Here is a 24,816-nt window from a genome sequence, read left to right as displayed (position 1 = left end):
CACAGAATGTGGCCGTACCATTGAAGCCAGGCTTCTCTCAACTTGTCAGCAATTGGAGCAACGCCATACACCGGATGTCGTCATTGTGGACATGGTCAAAACAAGCGATACCACTGACAACACAGCATCTTTGTCTCCATGACAGCGAGGCGAGGTTTGGTTTCTATTGTCGCCGACCAGCATTCGGCTCCATAGGTTGCGACCAGCCGGATGACCATCTGGTAGATCTTTGCCTTGAGACACTCCCTGATCTTCTTGTCACAAAGGGCACCGGTCATCATGCGCTACTTTGTCCAGGTTGCATTAACTTGCGCTGTGGTCTCGTGACGCAGGCTGCCGTCAGCCACGATCGTCGAGCTGAGGTATCAGAATGTCTCAGCACGTGGCAGGTTGATGCCATTTATGCACATCGTCCTGAGCACATTGGGGTCCATCGTCATGTACTCCGTCTTCTTCACATTGAGGCAGAGGCCAAACAATGCAAGACAGTGACGTCATCAGGACCCGTTGCCTTGCCTGGCTTCATTTGTTTCAAAGCCTCTGTGACTTCTTCAGGCCCGACTGGCTGCCCGGGTCCATGAGTGGCGGCTGTTTGCAGGTTCAGCAGGTGCGGGAATTCCTCTGTGGGGAACCTCTCAAAGCGCATACACCAACACATGGTTGCCTGCCTCCGATCACTGATCAGCTGCCCTCTCTTGTTGTTTATGCCGCAGAACTTCTCAATATCCTCGGTTTGGCGATGACACGACTTGGCAAGCTGGTAATGTCACGCTCACCCTCACGCGTGTCAAGCTTCTTGTAGACACTGTTATAGTGTGCGGCTTTCGCAGAGGCAATGGCTTTCTTTGCTTCATGATGCGCATCCCAGTACTTCTGCCAGTTGACAGGCATCTTGTGTCGTGGTACAGCCGCTTTTTGTCTCTCACCTTTGCTTTGACGTCATCAGTCCAGAGCCAGGTATCTCAGTTAATTCAGCGTCTGTCAGGCTTCACCACACCAAGCGCTGCACGTGCGTTTTCACTAGTGACATGTGTCGCCTTCTGCCACATTTCTTCAAATTGTTATGGTGGGCAGTTGGATGTGTGTGATGAGTTTGGTCTCCTTCTCTTGTATACGCCACTACTCGATGCGTGTGATTTCAGCACACTCTTCTTATTGCTGTTTTGGCTGCTCAACACATAGCTTGGGGACAAGCGGGCGATTAGAGTTGTGACCATTTCGAACGGGATCACTTTGGTGTCGAGGACCATCTTCAGATCGTGGCGATGTATGAGGATGAAGTCCATCTGTGACGATGTGCCACTGTTGTAGTAGGTTGCAAGGTGTAAAGGTCTTTTCTGGAACCAGCTGTTGATGTTCTGCGCATCAGCAAAGCCGAGTACTCTTTCAATATCACTGTTACAGATGCCAAATCCATGACCGCCATGGCTTCTGTAGCCATCTGCTGTTTCGCCGACGTGGTTGTTAAGGTCGACATCAATGACAATGTAGCCTGCGGGGTGAACCTCTGACTTTCTCATCAAGCAGCTGCCAGAAGGCATCCTTGGCGCTGTCGGTGCAGCTGGTTTGGGGCGCGTAGGCGGAGAAGTAGTGAACATGCTGCTGCGCCATGACAAATACAACCTTCATGAGGTAACCGTTGAAGTGTCCATCCTCTGTGACTGCGTTACGAAGCTGCCTTGAGACGATGATGCCGATGCCATTACGCGTCTTTGGGCTGCCATGGACATCGCCAATAGGCCAAGACTTCAAACTGCTCCAGCGGGTCTCCTGGATTGCGCAGATGTCAACGTGGCGTTGCCTGAGTGCTATGGTGAGTTCAGTGAGTGAGCCAACGTTGAGTGTGGCGACGCGGATGTTCTTCACGGCGTCACACTTCTGGTTTTGGATTAGTCCGTTTGTGTCCTGGCGCTGTTCTTGTGCTATGAACCCTTGTCCATTTTTCGGGCAGGGTCGTTCATGGAGGACACCTTAGCTTTTCTTCAGGAACACATGCTCATCCAATCCATGTCTGATGTGACACTGAAGAACCGACTGGTCTGTTGCAGGGGCCTGTCGCCGATATTGGTCTGTGTTCAGCTTGCCCCACCAAAGACGGGGAGTTTCCAGTGGCACCACAAGGAGGAGTGAACCATCAAATTATGTTTATATATAAACAGAGCAGGCATCAAACCACATGGACCCTTTCTGCAGTTGCCTGCTGAAGAAGAAAGACCAGACAAAGGGACTTGCTGTCTTTCCAAGAAGCTTGTCCACCATTTATTAGTTTGTTCTGAGGACTTCTCCCCTGCCACTAAAATGGTACTCAGGGTGACTTTGCAACAACAAAACTACGGCTTGAACATAAAAAGCAAAAACAAATACAATTTTAAAAGCCACAAAACATTGGTAGTACCATGACTGATCATTTCATTGAGCTTTTGAGAAACCCCAGGACTTCATTTAACAACTGAATTAAGGCTGCAGGGCAGCCCTATGGTTTCATCGCCTCTTCTCTTGTTATCTAGACATGGCAAGATCTGGAAAAGCTGTCAGGTGACAAAAGACCAAGGATTCCGCAGTCAGTTTGTTTGCTATGCCAAGATGCCTGGACCGGCTCACTTGGCTTCACTGATGGAGGACGCAAGCACCAGGTCAGTCCCATAGATCTCCTGACCAGATACGGATTGCAAGCGGTATCTTGTGGCCTGCTGGGGCTGGACAATCGTGCTCCTGTGCAATCCTAAGCAAGAAGTAGATGGCTGACATGGCTCCATACGTGGCATGGGGAGTCCGAAGTCGTGTAGGTCTGCTCTGGGGCAGGCGTCCATGTTCAACACATGTGACCACCAGGCAAGCCACCCGGCTCTGTGATCGCTACAGGGCAGAGGCATCCCTCTAGTCGTCTCTCCGCTTACCTAAATCACTCCAGACCCCCTGCTCTGGCACACGGCTCAAGCTACATTCATGGCTAGAGAAATACCAGGAGTTCTACAGAAAGGACCAAACCTGAGAACTGGCACGTGGGGGGGGGGGCGGGATAACCCATTTACAGAACAGCTGCAAAGCAGATCTAATGGATGCAGAGAAAAGGTCCTTCAGAGCCTGCGGGAAACGTTTCTGCTTTTTAAGTGTCTAGCGCTGGGAGGGATGAGGACGGGAAGGGACGGACAATAGAGAAAATTACTGCAGCAGAAACCATCTGGGCTCCATTTAGTGGGGAACACAAAGTGCTTCCCACTCAGGCAGACTGCTCTTCTGGGGGCAAGGGGTGGCTCTGAAGGCCGTTGCCACTTCAGCTGAGTTTATCAGGACCTCTGCAGGAAAAAAAAAGTGGGCACCTTCCACTCTGAGGCCCAGAGAGCAGAGCAAACACAAGCAAGTTATCAGCCCATGAAGGAAAAAGAGTCCAAGGCACGGGTCACGCAGGGCCGACCCATCCACAAGGCCAACTGAGGCCTTCGCTTCAGGCAGCAGCCGGGCATGGGGAGTCCAGCTGCTCACCTCCACTGACCTTCCTCCTTCTCCCCCCTCCCCCCACTGGAAAAGGAAGAGGGGGACAAAGTGAGCCTGTGGAGGAGAGGAGGGCAGTGGGCTGGAGCAGGGCTTCTCCGCCTCTTGTTCACGGCCCCACTCGGAGCCTCGTTTGCCTCTGTGAGCCCTCCCCTCACAGCCACTGTTAGCTGGGAAAAAGGATACTTTGCCGCCTGTGCTATTAATCCAACTAATCAGAACTTTAAGTCACAAAGAACATTCTCATACAGTTTGTCTTTTTACATCATAAAGCCTGGTAACAACATATATTCTGACCACAGGCACTTGTGACAAATTCACTCTCTGCCTGGCTGGGGGGGAGGCAGTGCTCTGTTTTTCACTGTGGCCCGCATTGACAGCCACTGGACTGGAGTACTGGAGGAGAAGAAGCTGCCACATGCCCAGGTAAAGAGGGGGCACCATCTGGCAGTGGGCCTTGGGTGCCAGGAGGTCTTGGGCCGGCCCTGAACCCCTCCGGAGTAGGCAAAGAGCTTCCCTCATGTGCACTACCTCATGCTGTCTCACAACCACCTTGCAAAGCAAACCGCTTCATCATCCCTCTATCGAAAAAGGAGCAGATGGAGGCCAAGAGGGAGCAGTGTGCCTGAGGCTGGCCAGTGGGAGCTCCTGGCAGAAGCAAGAAGCCAGCGACGAAGCCCAATTTGCAGCTCTGTCTCTTGGCCCCCAAACTGCACCAGCCCTGGTAATGATCATCAATCCGCCAGGCCTCCAGGCCCTCAGAAGAGACTAGTTCCAGGGACACCAGTTGGGCCCCCCAGTACATTCAGCTGGATGCGCATCTGACTGCCAACGTCTACTCTCAAGTTGCACAAAACCAGTGCTGCAGGGATGAGGCAGAAAGCCCTGGACAGGCCGAGTGCCATAAGTGTGTGGCAGGAGGAGGACTTCAGCCCTCCCCACCCACAAGACTGCACTGACACACCGATGCTCAAAGCCAAAGCCTTCTTGCCTCACAGACATGGAGGCCTCCAAGCCCGGATGAGACTGAGCATGACTAACAGCCATGGTGAGGCCACTTCAGCACGACTTTCTCCAAGCCTGCTCCAGAACCACAAAGCCAGTGGCTGTTGGCAGCTGGTGTGGCAATGAGTGCCAGAGGCTCATTATCTCTATCAGCAGATTTCACACCAAGTTTACAGAGCAGATTTATGCAACAAACACACAGAAAAGTTCAAAAGATGGATAAAACCATCAGTCCAAATAGGCGCACACTAAGAGTCCTGGCAAATAAAAAGGGCTGCCCTGGGAACTGAAAGGATAAGAAGGCCAGCACCAGGTCAGCTGCCCTGGGGAGACCAGGCACCACAACCAAACACTCCCGCCTCACCTCAAGAGAGCAAAAGGGCTCAGAGAAGCGTCTTGGATGAGAGTCTTTATACCCAGCAGGCCCCTGTGGAAAAACTGCCCCTGGAGTGCTCCCCGCAGTCATGTCCTGCGCAAAGGAGCACTTTCTGTAGAATGAACACGGGATCATAGCCATCAAGCAGAGCCCAGGGGGCTGTGGTCACCACTGCCAGAACGGATACTCACTACCAACCCTCGAAAGGAAAACATGTGCACTTATGCCCAACTGGCAGGCTGAATATCATCTAATTATGTGTGATAGGAGGGGGAAATTGGCACAAATTGACTCACATTTCATGCTCACAAGATCACTAATTACGAAGCAAGCAAGCCAAGTATTCCAGCATGCTACTTTTCTATTTAACACACACACAGTCGTTCAAAAGTGACTTAACAGCGCAATCCTAAGTAGGACTTAGGTTGGTGCAAGTCCCTTGCACCAGTCTAGGAGGGTTGCAAACGTGCAGCAAACCATGTTTGCACCTCCTCTAGAGCAAGCCGCGCCAGTGCACAGAGGTATGCTGGCACACGGAGGCTGCATCCAGCCTCCATGGTGGCTTGCAGTGTGAGCCTTGCATCAACCAAGCTTGGCCAACGCACGGCTCTGGGGTGGGTGGGTAGGAGGCAGGGAGGAGGTGGGAGGGAGGCATTCCGGTGTGGGGGAGGGCAGGTGGTGGGTGGCCCCGGGGCAGGCGGGTGGATGACCAGAGGCAGGGCTGGGATCCCGCTGTTATGCCAGATGCCAACGCAGGTTCCTGAGCAGCACAGAGTGGCAAGTCACTCCACCACCTCAGAAGGTGGCAGAAGTCCAAGGAGACCCATAGGGGCTGCAGTAGCTTACCCAGTTGTAAGGGGAAGAGTTTCCCCTTACCTCCGGCTGAGCCACTATGGAGCCCTATCTCACGCTGGATACAGCGCAGGCCTCCTGGCTTGCCTGTTCTAGAGCAAGATAGGATTGCGCCTTTAAACACATATTTTAAACCAAAAAAAAAAAAGTAGAACGTGCATCCTTAAATTTGGGGTCTACTATTCTATATTCTAGAACCACAGGTCAGCACCACATATCTTTGGCCTACCACCTTTTTCCCATACCCAAGAGACCCTCTACAACTGCTCACTCCTTCAGGTCCACTGATAGGCACGGCACCTACAGCTAGTTAAGCAGGCAGACAATCCCCAAGAAGGCAACAAGACAGGGCAAAAATGAATGCATAGAGTTGGGGGAGCAGTACACTCCTGTCTCCCAAGCACCAGAACACTCATCCAGCCTTCTCAAAAGGTCTGCATGTGGCCCAGAGGGGGTTAGAATCTTAGTCTAACTGCCACACATCCTTTTGACCTTTACTTCAGCGCATATCATAGGAGGTCAACTGCAGGTGCAGAAGTCAGAGGCGAGAGCAGCAGGCACAATGCCAACTGCTGCCCAACTTGTTCTTTCATGCCCTGCTGCCATCTCCATCAGGCTTTCCAGAGTCTTTCATCATTGGAACATGAGGGAACAGAGAGCCATTCTTCTCCTATCCAACCACAGTCAATCTCAGAAGAAAGTCAAAATGTAGCAAACGCCTTCGTTAACGTGTTCAGAAGTCTGCAGCTACGACTCCAAAGGCCATATCTTTGAACAAAGAGCAATCTGGAACAGAACAGTCTGGCAAAATTCAACATTTTCTGCTTTAATAATATCACTCAAGTTTTCCTTCAGATGATTTCATTAACTCTGGCTCATTAAATCCACCATGATGAATGTCCTCCTGAATCGCTTTCAGTTGTGGGGACAGGCGAACGGTTGGGCAATCACCTTCCTCTCAAAAAGACTTTCAAAGCAATACATCAGAGCTCATTCTGGGCAGCTTCCAAAGCTTTTCACTGAGCACAAACTGCTAATTTTCTCAAGGAGACAAGACGAGGGCAGCGGCCAAGGACATCATCACGTGCTCTGGCCATGACTGCTTCCACCAGTAAGAACACTCCCAGTACGTACCTTTGGAGGCAACATTTGACTGAGATGTTTGGCCTTTTAAAAATACTTTCACATGTCTATAAAACACTATAAGTAGGAGAGCTCTCTGTTCCCCTCTCTTACAGCACAATCCTATACATGTCTAATCAGAAGTGAATTTCATTGTGTTCATTGGGGCTTACTCCCAGGAAAGTATACATAGGATTGCAACCTTACTGGGCAAACTGGAATTGGACTAAGAAAAAAATGAGAGGTTTTGCTGCCACCAGTGGCGTTGCTAGAGGGGTTGCACAGCACTAAGTTTTGCAGGGACCCTCACTGCAGCATGCAAGGGCCCCTTCCCCTTTGGAGCCATTCTGGGTGGTGGGAACGGCTGTTTGCATGTCACAGTGAGGCTTCCTGCAAAACTTAGTGTTTGCGCCCCCTCTAGCTACAGCACTGGCTGTCACCAACCAAGGCTAGGAAGCCCCAAAAGAAGGGGGTTACTTTGGGGAAGGCTCCCTCCCAGCTTCACAAAGGCACCCCCTAAATCTAGGATCGGGGGTTCCCTAGAAAGGAAACAGGAGCAGAACAAACCTGGCAGGCCTCTTTCCTCCAGGACACACTTTGACCAGGTAGTTTATTAAAAGGCTACACAATCCTGAACGGCGAGAACAATGTAAAGCAGTGGTTTTCATATTTTTAGTACCAGGATCCACTTTTTAGAATGTGAATCTGTCTGGACCCACCGGAAGTGATGTCATCACTGGAAGTGACGTCATCAAGCAGGAAAATTTTTAGCAATCCTAAACTGCAATCCTACCCACACTTACCCAGGAGTAAGTCTCATTGACTATCATTGCTAAAAGCATAAGTGCCTGTTACAAGTACAAATCTGAAAAATTTCCCCGAATGCAGTCACATACCATAGTAGCATCAAGTCTAACATATTAAAAATAAAATATTGAAATGAATAGGGACCCACCTGACATTGGCTTATGACCCAACTAGTGGGTCTCGACCCACAGTTTGAGAAACACTGACGCAAAGGCTAAAAACAAGGTGCTGATCAAGGAATAAAAAGCAAGGGAAAAGAGACAGGCGGGCAGACAAAGGTTGGCACAGGGGTTGAAAGACAAGCTGAAAACGTTCCAGATTGGGCTAACTGGGTATTAACTCGATATTAGTTGCTCGGGTTGTTCCAAGGTCCTGAACCCTACACCCACATTTGAGGCCCAGTGAGGGAGTACCTTCTATGAAACAGGAAATGCTTCCTATGAAGACAACACCCAATGGTTCCAATGGTTGCAACACCCCTATGTACCCTTGCACAAGATCTTAAAAGTCTCAGGATGATGTCACAGGTCTAGAGTTCAACAGGCCCGGCTTGTAAAACTCATTCAGAGCAGCTTTCATACCTGGGCTTGAAGCATCCAGTAGGAAAAAAATGTCGGCTGATAAATATTCTGGTCCGACGCAAAGCGCAATCCTATGTAAGTCTACTCAGGCATAAGCCCCACTGATTTTAATGGGACTTACTCCCACATCAAATGTGTACAGTATAGGATTGCAGGCTTAGTGAATATGCTAAACAGCCCCACCCTAACCAACTTTCCAGCACAGATGCAGCTGGAAAAAAATTATTCCCTTGTTGTTTTTTTTCCTTCCCTTGTTTACAGCCCCCCTCCCACTGTAGAATGCAGCATGTGCTCCATTGGCATGGTTACATCGGGACTAGAAAGGTGGTTAGGACTGGGCTGTAAACCTACCAGGGTAGGAACAAGCCTCTCCAGAAAGGTTGCTAGACAAGACCACCCCCTCAGCAGGGTAAGCAAAAAGCTGATTGTTTAAAAACTAAAACAATTAGAACAGCTACTGCAGTTTAAAGGGCATTCCCTTCCCACTAGTTCAGATTTCATTCATTTCAATGGAGTTTACACAGGAGACCTTATCAAAGTACTGAACCCCATAGATTAGAGCTCCCCATCTCTTACCCCACCAGTCTTAATGCAGAACCCCGCCCCCTACCTCATGCAAGGTCCAGCTCTGGTTCCAGCCAATTCTGCACCCAGGTAGAGGCATAAACTGCTGTCCCATCAACTCAATTTTAATCCAGCAAACTAAACCAGGGCTGGGCACAATGGACAAAGTCTTTCAGGCCTTCATTGAAAGTGGTTCAAACTCCAAATGTGATTGAGCAACAACTTCAAAATGAGCAGAATCTCTCTCTACCAACCCAAATGAAAGCCCAGGCAGATGTGTGGGACATAAATGCAATCTACTGCAAAAGAAAATAGATTCATCGGTATAAAACCCAGCTCCCCTGTTCTCTGCAGTAAGAGCAGAACTGACCACAGAGATGTCATTAAATTGGCTGTAGCAGAACACAAGGATAAATGCGTTATTTGAAATGATCCCCCCACCTTTTCTGTTTGATTAGTAAATTAAAAAATAGAGATTAAATAGAGTTTTAAAGAAAAGCCTTAATCAAACCCCAGAACTTGGAGATTTCCTTTGATTCACAAGGCAATAGGGGAAAAATAACGCTCAGTTCTGAAAGCAGATGGGATTCATTTCCTCCCTTTCAGAAATGCAAAGTCCCATCCGAGATTCTCCCGATGCAATTCTAGGCAGAAATAAGAAAAGAAAATTTAAGGGGCTCCCAGTGATCCTCACTACACCACTGACCCCACCTGTATGCAAAGACTCCATACCCCACCTCCAAAGCGTTAACTTATCGGTGGCCACGTCTGTGTGCATCCCTTCAGTCTATCCAAACACTGACAACATCAGAGGCTGAGGCTGTGTGCCATGTTCAGCACCCTGAGCATCTTTGCTCTGCAGTATGGCATACTCCCCCTCCCACACACACACAAAAGCTTTCAGCACTTTGGTTGCAAGGCAGGCCTTTCGGTCTGTGGGCAACGCACAGAAATGCCTTCGAAGCTGGAAGAGACCAAAGGGCTGAGCAGGGAGGTGCCTCAGCCTCCCAGTGGTCAGGATGAGGCCTTCATGCCCTGCATAACAGCCCCATACAAGTGGAAGCTGAACTATGCAAAAGCATGCAAGTTTGCATAATGTACAAAGCTCATCTGCTATGGCCATCCACAGCTCAGATCACCAGACAACATCAGCATCTGATAAGCATCCAGAATGCAAGACATTCTTGCAGCTGCATTCTGAGGGGGTTCAGCAACTCGGCCCACTAGCAAACCCTCCAGGCTAATTTTAACGTGATCCTTTACCCAGTGATGAACGCATTGATGGCCTATCCTTGGGGCGAGGTGATGCATCAGCAGCAGAATGCGGGGGGGTGGGGGGTACAGGGGAGATAGCAATGGATTTGGGTTGCTCTTCACCCCACGTTTGCTGCCACTGCTGCCCCCTCCAGCAGCAGTGAGCTGTTCCAGAAGTGAGTTGCACTGATTTGCCTTCCACCAGCTAAAAGCAAGCAGAGCACCTTACCGTGCTCCTGGCGCAATTCTTCAAAAGCAAAGCATGGGACTTCCACTTTGGTTTGCACGTACAATGTCAGTGAAAGAGCTCCTTCTTTCATGTAGTCCAGGGGTAAGTAAGTAAGTAAGTAAGTTCTTGCGGGGGGGGGGAGCAGCGACACAAGTACATCCCAGTCCCTGCAGCCCCCTGAGTGACACAATCCTGGGGATCGCGTCACTGCCTCCCCCCTGCCCCTTTAAGGGGGCAGAGGCCAGGGCCCTCAGGTTGAGGCATCGCAATGCTCCAGTTTGAAAAGCCCTGATATAGTCCCTTGTTTAAGTCAAGCTGGAAATCCTGCACATTCACATTTGAAGAAACAGCACCACGAATGCAATCAGGGGCTTTGGGGGGGGGGTGTAAGAACATAGGACCATGGTGGCATCTGCTGGTGTTCAAAGTCACATGCCCCTGGATGAAAAGGAGAATGAGCTTCAGTTTAAATATTATTATTATGAACAGTATTAATACACCGCTTTTCAATGAAAAGTTCACAAAGTGATTTACAGAGAAAAACCAAATAACTAATGGCTCCCTCTCCCAAAAGGGCTCACAGTCTAAAAAGACGCAAAAGAACACCAGCAGTCAGCCACTAGAAAAGACACTGCTGGGACAAGGTGGGCCAGTTATTCTCCCCCTGCTAAATAAAAGAGGAGCATCCACTTGAAAAAGTGCCTCTTATTGACTCTGCCACAAATTTACCGTAAGTGGTGGCATTAACCACGTCTCTCTCTCTCTCTTTCTTTCCCTCTCTCTCTGCTTCAGCCCCTTCCAGCATAGATGGTTGGCAACCTTCAGTCTCGAAAGACTTTGGTATAAGCCTACTGCACCCGATATTCCCAAGTGGTCTCCCATCCAAGTACTAACCAGGCCTGACCCTGCTTAGCTTCCGAGATCAGACGAGATCGGGCATGTGCAGGGTAACATAAGAGGAAATGATACTGATCTAAGGAATAGAACAAAACCATAATTGTGAAATGCTCTGAACATTCATTCTTGCAAAGAATCAAGAACTCATTCTTAGTCAGATTTTCTTATTTCCACCAATCCGCTCCAACCTCTTCCCTGCCCTGTTATAGGGTGCCAACTTGGAGCACATATGGCATAAACAAGAAGAGATTGTGACCTGCCACAGAGGGTCCGTGAACCAGGTTCAGGGTAACCAGATGTCATAAACCATAAAAGAGGACAAGGCACCCCAAAATGTAGGACGTCCAAAAAATGTAGGACATGACAAAATAAAAGCTAAAACATATATTGATTTTATGTGGTTAATTTAAACACTATATTACTTATTATTAAATCAAAAACTATATTACATATAATTTCTTAATTACAAGAAGACTGTGCGCTGCCTGCAGGGGCTGCTCACCAGGAAAAAGAGGGCATTGAAATTCTTTTCCAGGACATGAGGCTAAAAAAGTGGACACGTCCTGGAAAAAGAGGATGCCTGGTCACCCTGGCCAGGCTACACACCTGCCTGCTTGTACACTACTGTCAGCTTCCCAACTCAGTAGGTGCGAGCAAGCCTGGCAATGAAGAGACGCCAGCGTACAGCACCCTGAAGAGGCCGCACTGCTGCCTGCCTTGGACTCTGCTTGCGGCACACTTGCCAAAACCAGCCTGCCACTGAGCTATGCAACTTGGAGGCTGGAGTTCAGGAGCTGTTACCCCACAAGAACAGAGGGTGCTCACCAGGCTCCCAACAGCAACGCCAACATGGAAGACCACCGTTACCTGCAACGGTTTGTGAGGCCCAACCAAGCTAAAAGCAGCCCAGGAGGCCTTTCTTGCAGGATGCCAAGGGCTTGACTGTTTTGCAATTCCAGGCAGGCAGCAAAAACTGTGGAGTCAGGAAGTTCCCGGTGTGCTGCCACAGGGTGGCTGGAGAGCCCCCATTTGGGCCAGCAAGATACCACTGGCACAGGCCTACTGGAAGGCAAAGAGGCAAGGCCCCCAGCTCACACACTGCTAAGACTCCCGTCAGGTGCAGCATTTGATAACAGCAAAGCTCTCGAGCTACAGTGCTACCAATGGGTGTTATTGAGACCCATGGACAGTCTCCAGTTCAAGTCACAGGCAAAAAGGATGAGACAGCCAGGCTCAGGACTAGAGGTGACACCTGGCCTAAGGTACAGGTCAGTCACACAGAGCTAGACCAGAAGTGCTGCTTTGTTATGAGGACACCACAATCCCGAAAAGCAATTCCAGATCTGTTAGTAAAGAAAAACATTTGCAGGAAGCTTTTAAGAGAAAGGAGATATTACCGGGGCACACACGTTCGGTTCACTCAATCTCTTTTTTCATTTGCTGCGCAGGCTCGTTGAGCATTCAGCCTTGCCACACGCAGCAGGGCTGCAGAGCGACCTTCCCGAAGAAGCCACGCAAGAACACGCCAGGAATAATTTAAAATTCATTTGCAAACCGATATCCATGCACCATCGCAGGTCCTGAAAAGCCGGGATGGGAGATGAAGGAGCAGATTTTGAGAATGCTGTTGTCAGCTCTCATCAGTGTCAAACTCTTGCATTTGTCTTTCGGAATGCGGTTTTGCGATGGCCCTCTTTCCACAGAAGGCAGAGTGCTCCTGCACATCTCCCCATTCATTTCAAAGGGTCTCACACAGGAGAACGTCCCCAGTGGACTGGGTCTACACATTCTAAACCAAAGATGGAGAGAACCCCAATTCTCTTGCTTCCCTTGGTCATGAGCAACGCCTGGTCTTCCATCTTCTCCACCACAGAATGCGTTGCCACATTCTCCTCAGGGCCTCCATCCCCTTGCACAGGGAGGGATCTCTCTCAGGAGCCACACACCTTTGGAAGGGTTTTTTTTTCTCCATGCAGATTTTTGCTCTCTGGGAGTCTGAAGCAGCAGCACATTGTGATAGATGGCTGCAAGAAGCCCAGTAGCATCCAGGCCTCAACTGCTTCACATCCCCGCCTAAATTCAAATTTCCTTGAGGCAGGGATTTGCCCTTTGCTACTGTTTGTCATGGGAGTTGCCTTATCCCTACCTGGGATCACCACTGCTCCACCACACCACCTCAAAGTCTCTTGCTGTCTATCACAGGTCCACACAGATACTCTTGTTCTCTGAACACCCACATGGTGCCAGCCCTCCCTCACCCTTCCTCCAGATCCCACAGCTTCCATGTGGTCTTTGCTTTATTCCCATAACCTTCACTCCCAACTCAAACCAAGCTCTGGGAGTGTACAAGAACATCTCTCATTCTCTCAGGCTCATTCATCCCCCCCCCCCCCCGTCCATGTCACACTGGAACCTTCTTGAGAGTCGGGGCCTGTTCCTGTAGCCAACATAAATCTATAAGTTTGCCAGGGAGATGGGTGGCCCTACAAAAACATCTGAAAATGAAGGAATTTCACTGACCCAAAAGACTGGACTCTAGAACTTCCCTGGGTTGGTGCAAAGCTTTGCAGGCCTTACAAAGTCTGGGGACAGTTACAAACATTACAAGAGGCAACAAATGCTGACCCACAAGCAGCTCACACATCCTCTTTGTGCCCCCCCCCCATGAAGCTCAACCATTTGCTTCATCAGCTGGCCAGGGGCCTGGGATAGGTACTCCACCTCATCCCCAGTTCAAATGTCAGGTTCACTGCAAACTCCCTGGGTTGCCTCACAGTGCGATCCCAGACATTCAAAAAGCCAGTGGAGTCAGCCAAGGATCTGCTGCACTCTCTCAGACGCCACCAGCACAACCAGCACACCAGCACCAGCATAGTCCTGCCAGCAAAGCAACTGCCATCACAGCAGCCCCAGTTTGGACATACCTCCAATACCAGCATAACCCCCCCCCACCGGGGGGGGGGGAAGTGTGAGAGGGAGGGGCTGGATGAGGAGGAGTCCGTAGACACCACATCCTAAAACCCCTCCAGACAACAGACAACAGTCACTCCCAGACTCATAGTGAAGATGACAACAAGGCAGGGTATGGAGGAAGGAGAAGAGGGAGAGGAGGGCCAGTCCAGGACTGCCAGAATGAATGCTGCATCCCAAGGAATTGCTGGGCTGCAGCAATGAGAGAGAGCTGGAGGTCGGGTAGGACATTCAGCAAACACAGGAACCTGAGAAAAGCCTGGCTGTGTCAGGCGAGAGACCCACATAGTCTAGCATCCGCTTCTCCACAGTTGCTAACCATCTGTCTCTGGGTAGAATCACAGAGGAAGAGGGAAACTTGGAGGTCATCTAGCTCAGGGGTCTCTAAACTTTTCGGCCAAAGGGCCACATCAAATATCTATCACAGTGTCAAGGGCCAGAAAAAATAATATAAAATTTAAATAAATGCATTAGAGATGGAACTTGAATGAATGAGTGAATGAATGAATGGGCTCAAACGTCCAGGATTTCTCCAAGCACCAACACAGCCCAAGAACTAAAGCACACACTCAAATGGACCCCCATTCCCCCACCCCACAAGCACAGCTCTGGTTGTGTTTGGTCAATCTGGTGGTCAACTGGGTCAGAGGCTCTCAGGGGATCAGAGCCTGGCTGCGGGCTGGATAGAGGCTCTCCACGGGCCGCATCTGGCCCCCGGGCCGGGGTCTGGAGACCCCTGATCTAGCTCAACCCCTTGCTCAGTGCAGGCAGCTGCTACAGCACCTCTGACAGGTGCTGACAGGAGGTGCCCCGCCTCTGCTTGAAAACCTCCAAAGAGTCTACTACTGCAAGCAGACTTCCCCAGCATCAGGGCGGCCCTTACAGTCAGGCAATTCTTCCTCACCTTCAGCCTGAATCCACATTCTAGCAGTTTTAACCCACTGATTCTAGTCTTGGGACCACAGAAAGAAGCCAGCCCTCCCTTCTTCAGTGCAATAGCCCTGCCGGCACAACAGGACCTTCAAGCATCTCAGTTTAGCCTTCACTCCTCCTGGCAAAACATGCCAAGCTCTTTTAACTGGTCCTCGCAGGATCTGGTTTCCTCCCCGTCTTCACTGCCCTCCTTTGAATCTGCTCCAGTGTTGCTGCTCCACTTAAAATGTGGTGCCCAAAACTGGGTGCAGCAGTCCAAGTGGGGTCTGGTTAGAGCCAACACTTTAGAACAATGACACCTTCTGTGCCCCTGCCAAGCACCGAACTCCTCCCCAAGCAGGAGATGGAAAGTAGACCCCTCTTCTGCCAAGCTGTAAGAAGGCTGGTTGCTCCCAGGTCTGGAGGTAGCAGCACAACAGCATCAAGCCTGCGAGCTGGTGGGGAGAGACAGGGACTTGCCATGGTGTGGTAGAGCCTTCCCATGGGAATCCTTTGAAAGCACCACAACTGTGGGAGGGGTGCAAGTGCTCTGTACGTGGGGGAGGCTCTGCCTCACCTGCCTCCCCACCCACCACATGTCCCTGGGGAGAGACCCTGGTGGCAAAGGGCTTCTGTATTTTCTAGGCAGAAAGCCCTGGCTCTCCAGTTCACTGGGATGGACTGCAAGACTTCAGGTGGCACAAGGCTGCAATCCTATAGGGTGCCCACTTTCTTGGGAGTAACAGCCCCATCCTAAGCGGGTCTACTCAAAAGTAAGTCCCACTATGTTCAGTGGGGCTTGCTCCCAGGAAAGTGTGCACAGGACTGTAGCCTAAGACCCGAAGAGACAGGAGGATGGCCTGCAGAGGAGACCTGCACAGGAGGCTCTCCCCAGCAGCCACAGGACAGCTCCAAGCTGCCAGTTCCCTTTCCGAGCGCCAGGCGGGCGGCGCCAAGACGGGCCGGGGGGGGGGCATCTGCTGACCCCTCCCCATCAGCAGCGGGACAGTCCCCCCGGCCCACCTTGCAGCGCTGCGCTGCTGACACCGCTGCGGTCCCCCAGGCGAAGTGCTCGGAAAGCCTCCCGAGCCGCGAGGGGACGGACGGGCCGCCACCCGCGCCCGCCTCCATCCCACCCCCGGGAGGCGCCTGCCTGCCCGCCCGGGCTGCAGCTGGAGCGTCATCAGGACGCGGCAACCGGGAAGTGGCTCCGCAGGCGGGGAGGCGGCGGGGCAGGAGGCGAGGGGGGTCCTGGCTGGGCACGGGAGGGGGAGGCAGGGCAGGGAAAGGAAGGGCAGGGCAGGGCGCCGTCGCGCCGGACCGATCAGCAGGAGATTCTCCCAGGGGGCGGGGAGGCAGGCGAGGCAGTGCCTCCCCTCCGCAACCCTAACCGTCTCAGGGGAGGCAGAGCCTCCGCGCTGGGTCCTTCGCAAAGCGCCGTCGTGGGAGATGCTCAAGAACAAGCATACTCAACCGACGTGGGTTGAGTATGCTTGTACTTGAGCATCTCCCACGACGGCGCTTTCCGAAGGACCCAGCGGGGAGGCTCTGCCTGCCCTGGGACGGTTAGGGCTGAAGGACTCCAGAGGGGAGGCACTGCCTCCCCCTGCCTCCCTACCCACCGCACCTCCCTGGCTTCTCCTCGGGGCGGCCGCGGGTCTCTCCGGAGCCCTCCACGTCCAGGGCTGGAGGCAGCGGGGGAGGGCTGCGGAGGTGTCGCTCTTCAGCCGGGGCGGGGGACCATCCGGGGGTCGCTGGCTGGCCCGGGGCGCGGAGCGAAGAGGCACCCCGCAGGAGGGACGCGCCCCCCGCCCCGCCGCTCACCCACCTGTCCTTCCGTCCACGCCGGCGCCGCCGCTGCTCCCCGACTGCCCGAGCGCCCAGCTGGGCACCGGGTCGCCCGCCGCGGCTTCGCCTCCTGGCTGGCACTCCCCGGCCCCGCCCGCCAGGCGCTGATTGGCGAGGGGGCCCCCGTGACGTAGCAATATGCAAAGAGGGGGCGTCCCCGTCCCGCCCCCGAGCGAAACTGTCCGGCTGAGCCCCCCACGCCTTCTCCGGGCTGATCGCGGGGGTCCCAGCGGGGGGGGGGGTGCAGAGAGCAGGGCGTTCTGAGCATGTGCAGAAGGCCCCTCCCCGCGCGCCGCGTCCGCGTTCCCCCCACCTAGGCAGGACGGGGTCTCCGCTGTCCCTCCTGGCACCACCACCCCCACTCACCTGGGAAGGTGGGAGGTGAGGCGCAGGGGCCCTGAGTGGGGGGTCTTGCTGGGTCCACAGGCCGGGAGGACAGGGCTGACCAGATGCCCTGAGCCCCAAGAGGACCAGGCACCCCAAAATGTGGGGCAACATAAAAGCCCAGGACACTCCTGCATGTTGATTTCAAGGGTTAATTGAAACACAGTGTTGCTCATTGTTACATTTGAAACTCTATGACCTGCAATGTGTTAATTGCAAGGAGTCTGTGTGCTGCCCACTCCCAGGGAAAAGGGGGGCACTGAAGTCCTTTTCCAGGCTAAAAAAGAGGACGAGTTCCGGAAAAAGAGGGCGGCTGGTCACTCTGCCTGCGGGCCGCCCTTCTGGCTTTTGCTTGCCACCCAGGAGAAGCTGCACGCACTTCTCCGCTGCTGGCTGGTGTGCCTGCCCAGCCCCCTTGCCTCACTGCAGCTGGTGACCAGACCAGTGGGCACCTGAAGGCAGGGGCTCCCCTTCTGAAGCAGCAGCCCAGCAGCAGTTGTCCCAAAGAGAAGGGAGCAGCGGAGCCACAACTCCAGCTGGGCTGGGCCTGCGCTGCTCCACAAAAGCCACCCAAGCAGCGGGAAGGATAGTAGCCAGGCAAGGCCTGCCCCGGGTGCCCAGGCCCCACCCAAACCTTCCTAGAACAGATTTTCACTGTGCAGTGAATGCTGGACAATGAAGGGGAAATGGGAAAGCCCCATAGCTCGACCCCTCTCAGCCAGCCCAGTTCAAGTGCAGGCTCAGGCTCTGCACTTGTGGGGCTGATTGTTGGTGGGTTGCCACAGATGCTAGTGGAGTGAAACGGAGGCCTGTGTCAGCACAGAGTTGCCTGGGATCTTGTTTTCCCCTCCCCCTTTACACTGGAAGAACTGAGAATATGGCAGAGGTTGCGCCAACACAGCAGTGATATTGATGTAACTTTGACAGTGTTTTCATACAACCTGCCGAATAGCATTCATGGTGACATCATGGAAGTTATGTCACTAAGCAGGAAGTGATGTCATTAAGCAGATGAAATGAGCACTTGGATCTCACATAGAAATTCAAATGCAAATGGCTAATGAGAAAATGTGCAAATCTTGTCCAAATTTTCAAGATATGAGAGCCCAGTTATCAAGCTGGGAGAGTCCAGTTTTAATGGGGGCCAGATAAATTGCTTCCAGGCCTGCATTTGGCTCATGGGCCTTGTGTTTGACATCCCCTTTGGGTGATGGAGGGTGCAGCACATCATGAACTGAGCCAGTGGTGTTGTCCATACAGAGAAATAAGTCATATCTCCAGGGACATGTGCTGGGTGGGGAGGCAGGTGAGGCAAAGCCTCCCCACTGGAGTCATTTCAAAAGTGCTACCGCTGTGTGGGTGCTGGAGCGCCTTACACGGCAGCGGTGCTTTTCGAAGGACTCCAGTGGGGAAGCTCTGCCTCACCTGCCTACCAACCCACCACATGTCCCGTCATATCTCAGTGGCAGGAGACAGGCTTTGCATGTACTCATTTTCAGAAAAGATGCATGATGAAAAGCTCCTTCTTAGACCTTGCAGAGCTGCTGCTGGGCCTCGGTCCGGGCTGGATGACCTGATGCCACCTCAGATTGCATAAGGCAGCTTCCTAGACCTTGTGCTACCTCACACTTTCCTTCTGCAGAAGCTTCCGACATGTTTGTGAAGCACCGAACCAGAGCCAACGCTGTAGGGCAGGAACCCTTTTCAGGCTGATTCACTTGCAATGGGACCTGCTCTTTCTTTTCCATTTGAGCTGGCGGGGGGAGGGGTTATTGAGAATCTTCTCATTGCGATCAAATGAAGCAGAAGCTGAATAATGGGAAATGGTTGCAATTAAAAGCAGGTCCGCTCTTTGCTTGCTTCTTCATTTCAGCCCTCCTGCTGAGACACAAGCCGGGAACAAACTCGTTTGAGACTCTCATTTAAAACAAGGCAATTTTGGGGTTGACTATGTATTGTATATTGTATTGGCAACCTTCAGTCTCGAAAGACTATGGTATCACGCTCTGAAAGGTGGTTCTGGAACAGCGTCTAGTGTGGCTGAAAAGGCCAATCCGGGAGTGACAATCCCTTCCACACTGGGAGCAAGTGCAGTCTGTCCCTGGTCTGTCTCCCTGGCTATGGGCCTTCCTTCTTTGCCTCTTTGCCTCAGTCTGTAGGCCAAGTGTCTCTTCAAACTGGGAAAGGCCATGCTACACAGCCTGCCTCCAAGCAGGCCGCTCAGAGGCCAGGGTTTCCCACTTGTTGAGGTCCATTCCTAAGGCCTTCAGATCCCTCTTGCAGATGTCCTTGTATCGCAGCTGTGGTCTACCTGTAGGGCGCTTTCCTTGCATGAGTTCTCCATAGAGGAGATCCTTTGGGGTCCGGCCATCATCCATTCTCACGACATGACCGAGCCAATGCACGCGTCTCTGTTTCAGCAGTGCATACATGCTAGGGATTCCAGCACGTTCCAGGACTGCGTTGTTAGGAACTTTGTCCTGCCAGGTGATGCCGAGAATGTGTCGGAGGCAGCGCATGTGGAGGTCTCGTAATTTCCAGGTCTCAATTTGGAAAATAATGGGGGAACGTTCAGACGTTGGCCATGCTTCTGATGGCTCCACTCGCTGGTCACATGAATGAGCATGATATTTTCCCACGACAGCTGCTCATGTACAGCGTCTTGCCTTGTAACCAAACTCCCTGGATTGTCATGAGAGTTTAGTTCTTTTGTGCCAAGTCCTCTTCATGCTCATTCACAGACTCCCATGCACAATAAGCAAGCATGACAGACTGTTGTGCAGCCTCTAAAGCTGAAACACTTGTGATGCAGTGTAACTGTCAGCACACAACTTCCAGAGCGCTAAACTGAAGTGAGCAACAACTACTGTTCAGGGGGTGGCAGTACAAATGGAAGTGGGTGACGTTCAATTAGGCTGATGGATTTGGAATGGAAAACAGCAGCTCGGGCTGAAGAAGCCAATCTAAAAATGGAATTCAGACCCTGGGTAGGTGACATTTGCACACACCTAAGATCAACTCTGAGTGCGACTGTGAAGCTCTGCACCCCACAACCCAAAAATCTCAATTCCCCCAAAGTAGGATGAATGTGCCACAGATGGGAATGAACAAGTGTACATGTGAGCATCGGGACCGCTCCTTCACAATCCCACAGCTTCCAGAGCAGAGGGTGTGCATGATGGCCCAGCCTGTTAGGATTCTCTGGCCCTCCCAGGCTCAGGGCCAAACCCACTGGAAAGTTGTCCTGTGACCTCCCTGTGCTTTCCGACCCTGGAGGCTTAGAGTGTGTGTTTATTTCAATAGCTTCCACCTAGAATTTCCAACCCTTTTTTAAAAATAAAAAAATCCCTAAATATTATACTTAGTGGTTGTCATGATCTAGAAGCACATCTGATTCCATGTTTGCCCTGTTAGATGAGCAGTGTGGAGCTATCTCGTCCCCAAGAGTGCCACCATTAGCTTCTGCATCCTTCCTCCCCATGACGTGGGCAACAGGATATTTTCAGAAGGTGTAGGAGGGTTGGGAGTGTTTTCACTTTAGCTAGAAACAGATTTTAAAGTCTGTTGCCAATTTACAAGGACTTCTTTTCTCATCCTGATCCGAGCAGCTTGCCCAGAAACAAGCCATTTTGAATGGAAGCATCTTCCGGCCCTGCCACTCTGGAAGGTATTGTGGGGAGACTCTGCAAGAGCTGGTTCCCTGCAGCCACAGGTGAAATGGCGCCCTCTGCTGCTCACAAATTATCTTCTCTGCTCAAGCCTACCTAGACCAAGAGCGTCTTGCTCCAAGTGGAACATGCAGGATCTTCCAGTTTTACCTTCACAGCAGTGGTGGCCTTGGGCACCTGCTCGGTCTTAGCAAGGTGGTTGACTCCATCCGAAATGCTGAGGGTGCACTCTGTTTAATAGGTCGTGTGGAGGAAGCACCTTCTACTTGCTCAGGGTGCTCCCTTATTTCTGGTGCTCCCTTATTTCTCTTTCCCAGGACTGAACCCAGGTTTTGAAACTGACATAGACAGCCAGATTTCTTTTGTGTTGCTTTGCACAATGAAGGAGCCCCTGGATTTGGAAGCAACATGACTGGGAGAGAGCCTGGGATGAGAGCTCAGAGACTGGGGCCTTTTGCTCTCAGTCAGCCACTGAATGTTTGGGGGTGGTCAGGTAGCAGGTAACCCCTGCTAATTGGGTAAGAGGCACTTTTTCAAGTGGGTGCTCCTTTTTTTAGCAGGGGGAGAGTAACTGGCCCACCTCACCCCAGCACTGTCTGTTCTAGTGGCTGTCTGCTGGTATTCATTTGCATCTTTTTAGATTGTGAGCCCTTTTGGGACAGGGAGCCATTTAGTTATTTGATTTTTCTCTGTAAACCACTTTGTGAACTTGTAGTTGAAAAGCGGTATATAAATACTGTTAATAATAATAATAAATGGTCAGTGAAGTAGATGCTGCAGGCACAGCATCTACTTGTTTCCTTGCTTTGGAGGTGTGCAGACAGGAGATCTCTTTGGAAGATCAAAACTGCAGCACTGTTCTTTTTAAAAAGGGGGAAGGAGAAAGATCTGTGAAGCTCCTTTTGGAATCTCTTTGCTCCATTCAGATCACCATTATTTGCAGTCTTTGATCCCCTGCTGATGCTGCCTCGTTAGTAGAATTTTCATGTCGCAGAAAAACTCAAAGACCCAGGCCCGTAGCCAGGATTCTAGAGATGGGGGGGTGACTATTTTTTCAGGGGGGGCAATTATGTTGGGTATCTATACTGGTGTGCAAAATGAAGGGATAAGTGTGGAGAAACATCAAAGACCTGTAACTCCCCCAAATTTCATGAAGAGAAAGTATTTTTGGGGGGTTATTGAAACACGCATTCATTATCTGTAAAGCAATGTAACAATAATTTGCATAGAATCAATGCATCTCTGTATGCGATGTATTTGTCTACATAGAAATAACATGCAACATATCCTTTCATTTTACACACCAGCTCAATACACAGGTTTGCATCCCTGCAAAAGTAAAACATATCGCTGTGATACAGGTAGTACTTGCTTGTATTGAAAGCCTTTCATTAGCTGATGACACATTGCTGATACATTGAAACATACCTCCCTGCATTACAATCTCTGCGCATGAACTGGAGGTTGTCCATGACTTTGTGTACCTTGGCTCAACGATCTCCGACACTCTTTCTCTTCGATACTGAGCTAAACAAACGCATCAGTAAAGCAGCTACCACGTTTTCCAGACACACAAAGAGAGTCTGCTTCAACAAGAAGCTGACGGAACATACCAAGATCTAGGTCTACAGAGCTTGCGTCCTGAGTATACTTCTGTACTGCAGCGAGTGATGGACTCTTCGCTCATAACAGGAGAGGAAACTGAATGCTTTCCACATGCGCTGCCTCCAACGCATCCTCGGCATCACTTGGCAGGACACAGTTCCAAACAACACAGTCCTGGAACGAACTGGAATCCCTAGCATATATGCACTGCTGAAACAGAGGCGCCTGCGTTGACTCGGTCATGTTGTGAGAATGGATGATGGCCGGACCCCAAAGGATCTCCTCAATGGAGAACTCATGCAAGGAAAGCGCCCTACAGGTAGACCACAGCTGTGATACAAGGACATCTGCAAGAGGGATCTGAAGGCCTTAGTAGTGGACCTCAACAGGTGGGAAACCCTGGCCTCTGAGCGGCCCGCTTGGAGGCAGGCTGTGCAGCATGGCCTTTCCCAGTTTGAAGAGACACTTGGCTAACAGTCTGAGGCTAAGAGGCAAAGAAGGAAGGCCCATAGCCAGGGAGACAGACCAGGGACAGACTGCACTTGCTCCCAGTGTGGAAGGGATTGTCACTCCCGAATCGGCCTTTTCAGCCACACTAGACGCTGTACCAGAACCACCATTCAGAGCCATTCACCATTCATGTAATGCAGGGAATGAGTCCACATCCTGAACCATGACCTGTGTTTTCTTCAGGCTGATCGTCAGTCCAAAATCTTGGCAGGCCTTGCTAAAATGATCCATGAGCTGCTGGAAATCTTTGGCAGAGTGGGTAGTGACAACTGCATCGTCGGCAAAGAGGAAGTCACGCAGACATTTCAGCTGGACTTTGGACTTTGCTCTCAGTCTGGAGAGGTTGAAGAGCTTTCCATCTGATCTGGTCCAGAGATAGAAGCCTTCTGTTGCAGTTCCAAAGGCATGCTTCAGCAGAACAGCGAAGAAAATCCCAAACAAGATTGGTGCAAGAACACAGCCCTGCTTCACTCCGCTTCGGATGTCAAAAGGGTCTGATGTGGAGCCATCGAAGACAACAGTGCCCTTCATGTCCTTGTGGAAAGATCTGATGATGCTGAGGAGCCTGGGTGGACATCCAGTCTTGGGGAGAATCTTGAAGAGGCCGTCCCTGCTGACCAGGTCGAAAGCCTTCGTGAGATCTATGAAGGCTATAAAGAGTGGCTGTCGTTGTTCCCTGCATTTCTCCTGCAGTTGTCTAAGGGAGAATACCATATCAGTGGTGGACCTGTTGGCTCGGAATCCGCACTGTGATTCTGGATAAACGCTCTCTGCAAGTACCTGGAGCCTCTTTAGTGCAACTGAGGCAAACAACTTTCCTACAGTGCTAAGGAGAGAGATGCCATGGTAGTTGTTGCATTCACCCCTGTCACCTTTGTTCTTGTACAGCGTGATGATGTTTGCATCCCTCATGTCTTGAGGTACTCCACCTTCTCTCCAGCAGAGACAGAGGATTTCATGCAGCTCAGTGACGATGATCTCTTTGCAGCACTTTAGGACTTCAGCAGGGATGCTGTCTTTTCCAGGTGCCTTGCCAAAGGCAAGGGAGTCCAGGGCCACGTGAAGTTCTTCTAGGGTTGGTTCACTGTCAAGCTCCTCCAGCACAGGCAGGCACTCAATGTTGTTCAGCGCTTCTTCGGTGACTACATATAAATACTGTTAATAATAATAATAATAATAATAATAATAATAATAATAATAATAATAATTTTCTCTGGAATATAGCTCAGAGTAGTGCTGCACCCAGCGTTCCATCTGCTGCACCCGATCCTGGATGACCTCGCCTGTGGCAGACTTCAGAGGGGCAATTTTCTCCTGCGTTGGACCTAAGGCCTGCTTGATACCATCATACATCCCCTTGATGTTGCCCGTGTCAGCTGCTATCTGTATCTGGGAGCAGAGCTGGAGCCAGTGGGTATCAGGAAATTGAAGAGGGAGCAGTGGAGGGACAAACGGGATGCAGGGGGGAGGGGCAAGAGAGGGGTTTGTGGCTATCTGGAACAAAAGATTATGGTTTATTACAAAAGAACAAAGGTAAAAATAATGCAAATAGAGAAATGATAGTTCTTGGTCCTAATGCCTGAATCCAATGTACCTGGCTTTCATGGTAGTTGCGTGTGAAGAGCATTTGGTGCATCCGAGGAAATCAGAAAAAGGAAGGGTTGTAGGGAAGGATTTTAGGGGTTAGCTAACCCCAGCTGCTAACTAAAGATGGGGAGAGAAGGGGAGAAAAAAGGGGGG

The 24,816-nt window shown here is 51.2% G+C and overlaps 1 protein-coding gene and 2 pseudogenes across 1 annotated transcript in view; all 3 read right to left on the bottom strand.

Moving 5' to 3' along the window:
- IL1RAP (interleukin 1 receptor accessory protein) overlaps positions 1-16,957 on the bottom strand; it is a 59,111-nt gene extending 42,154 nt beyond the window's left edge. The window contains exon 1 of the mRNA XM_066620290.1: positions 16,890-16,957. The gene's annotated coding sequence lies outside the window, so the exon portion shown is untranslated. The remainder of the gene's footprint in view (positions 1-16,889) is intronic.
- Positions 455-24,712, bottom strand: LOC136645357 (uncharacterized; annotated as a pseudogene).
- On the bottom strand, positions 11,128-11,246 carry LOC136646867 (5S ribosomal RNA; annotated as a pseudogene).
- Positions 24,713-24,816: the final 104 nt, after the last annotated feature.

The sequence above is a fragment of the Tiliqua scincoides genome, chromosome 3 (genome assembly GCF_035046505.1).
Source record: "Tiliqua scincoides isolate rTilSci1 chromosome 3, rTilSci1.hap2, whole genome shotgun sequence".
NCBI lineage: Eukaryota > Metazoa > Chordata > Lepidosauria > Squamata > Scincidae > Tiliqua > Tiliqua scincoides.
The sequence above is the reverse complement of the archived record's forward strand: the minus strand, read 5'-3'. Positions and strand labels throughout refer to the sequence as shown.